This window comes from Penaeus monodon, chromosome 17, assembly GCF_015228065.2.
Source record: "Penaeus monodon isolate SGIC_2016 chromosome 17, NSTDA_Pmon_1, whole genome shotgun sequence".
Taxonomy (NCBI): Eukaryota; Metazoa; Arthropoda; class Malacostraca; order Decapoda; family Penaeidae; genus Penaeus; species Penaeus monodon.
Genome location: NC_051402.1, coordinates 46096516 through 46099015, shown reverse-complemented (window position 1 = coordinate 46099015; position 2500 = coordinate 46096516). Strand labels below are relative to the sequence as shown.

General features: G+C 36.2%; 1 non-coding gene across 1 annotated transcript; it reads left to right on the top strand.

The window, feature by feature from the left end:
- The first annotated feature begins 1759 nt into the window (after window positions 1–1759).
- Trnah-gug lies at window positions 1760–1831 on the top strand. Its single transcript has one exon. It is a non-coding gene; the product is annotated as a tRNA-His (tRNA).
- Window positions 1832–2500: the final 669 nt, after the last annotated feature.

The following is a 2500-nucleotide window of genomic DNA, read 5'->3' as shown; positions in this document are numbered from 1 at the left end:
TCTATGGTTCGACAGTGACATATATAATCTGATATTTATACTCGACATCCCTGTGTCAATAATACAAGCGGTTTAGGGATGATAGACTATTTTCATATTTATTACCAGAACTCTGTTCCGAAGATTTTATATTTCTTACTATATATATGTCTGTCAATTTATCCTTTTCTTACTAGCTTCGTAATTGGTACTGATCAAAGAGATTTTAAAATCTTTACTACCTGTCACTTTTGAATTTTCTGCCTCTCGTGTTGCTGTATCCTCTGAGAAAGTTATTTTTCAGTCTCCATGTTAATTATTGATCACATAATATAGCATAATATAATATGGTAATATTGATAACACAATATAACATGGTGATATTAAAATAACATAATGTGATATGATAATATTCATCACATGCTAACATAACATAACATGTCATTGATCACATAAAATATCACAACATGATGGTATTGATCACATGATATAGCATAATAACAACACACACACACACACACAAGACTAGACCATTTCCAGGAGCAGACATTGGGAATGACCATTGTCTAGTCATGACTGCCGTAAAGATGAAACTCAAGAAAGTTCCGAACACGCGCTAAGAATACAGTAATATTATCCGGGCTTGGTCCCAAGCCCGGATAAAATAGAGAGAATGATTACCTAAAAAAAAAAAAAAAAAAAAAAAAAAAGGTAATACCGGCACTCTCCGTGGAAAGGAACTGGGGACCCTATCACGTACTCACTCCAAGAGCATCACAACATGAAAACTACAATTAAGTATCATGCTGTGACCACGGCGGCTCAGACATGAACCTACCGTTAAAAGAAGAAGGGACTAACCGTTACAACAAGCATTCCAGGCAAAAATAGGAGGAAGATTTGAGGTACTCAGTGAAATAGATAACACAGAGGAAATGACCGCTATATCCACAAATCTTATGAACGAAGCCGCGTTTTAGAAGTACACAAGATCTGTAACTCAGTGCGGCGAAGTGGTGAATGGCCAACACAGTGGTCGAGATTACTGATAATACCTCAGCCTAAAAGGGACAGTCATGTCTTTCTAAAACCTCGGAAACGCTATCACAGAGGATGTTGCATCAGAGACAGAGGTCACTTAAACACTAACCATTGCCACAGGACAGATGGCAAAGCTGGCAAAACTTTGGAACTCCGGCAACATCTCCACTTCCACGAAGGTGAATCTGATGAGGTCACTGGTCACCTCCATTGCACTATAGGGATGCGAATCATGGACTCCAAACAAGAAGATTGAGAAGAGAATATAGGATTTTGAAATGCGCTGCTGTTGAACAATCCTTGGAATCACTTGGAAACAGAGCATCACCAGTGAAACAGGAACAAAGCGAATTCGAGACCTCACCGGAGAATACGAACCCCTGATTAACATTGTCAGAGGAAAATTGCAATGGTTTGGACATGTCACCAGGCGGCCAGGAACTCTGGCGTACACAGTCATACATGGATATCTTGCAGGACAGAGGGCACACATGGCTGTCTGACATTAACAAGTGGACTAACATATCAATGGTTAACAATGCCAGGGCAGCTAAGGACCGAGGGAGTTGGAAAAAGAGGGAGTTAACATCAAAGTACTCCATCGGTCAGCATACCATGAGATCAACCTAATCTAACCTAATCTAACCTAACCTAACCTTAACCTAACCTAGCCACGTTTGCCGATGCCGGTCCCCCACTAAAGTTTGCGGGTTGACCACACCAAATACATGTAACAGTGGCCGTGATCGTATAGTGGTTAGTACATTGCGTTGTGGCCGCAATAACCCAGGTTCGAATCCTGGTCACGGCAGATAATTATTTTGAACTTATAATGATAGTAATAAAGACAATGATGACGATTATATCTGAGATTCTAACAGGTAGCCAATTAAATCGTGTTCATGTGAGTTAGAAGACACGCAGATTATTGTCAGTATATACAGTATATACAGAATATTCTGGGGTTTGAAATGAGCTGAGACCAGAGCTTTAGATATTGTATATCTCTCTCTCTCATATATATATATATATATATATATATATATATATATATATATATATATATATATATATATATATATATATATATATATATATATATATATATATATATATATATATATATATATACAGACACATATATCTGTGTGCGTGTAGGTGTGTGTGTGTGTGTGTGTGTGTGTGTGTGTGTGCATATATATGTGTGTGTATACTTATATATCTATTTACATATATGTGTATATGTTTATATATATATATATATATATATATATATATATATATATATATATATATATATATATATATACAGACACATACATCTGTGTGCGTGTAGGTGTGTGTGTGTGTGTGTGTGTGTGTGTGTGTGTGTGTGTGTGTGTGTGTGTGTGTGTGTGCATATATATGTGTGTGTATACTTATATATCTATTTACATATATGTGTATATGTATATATATATATATATATATATATATATAT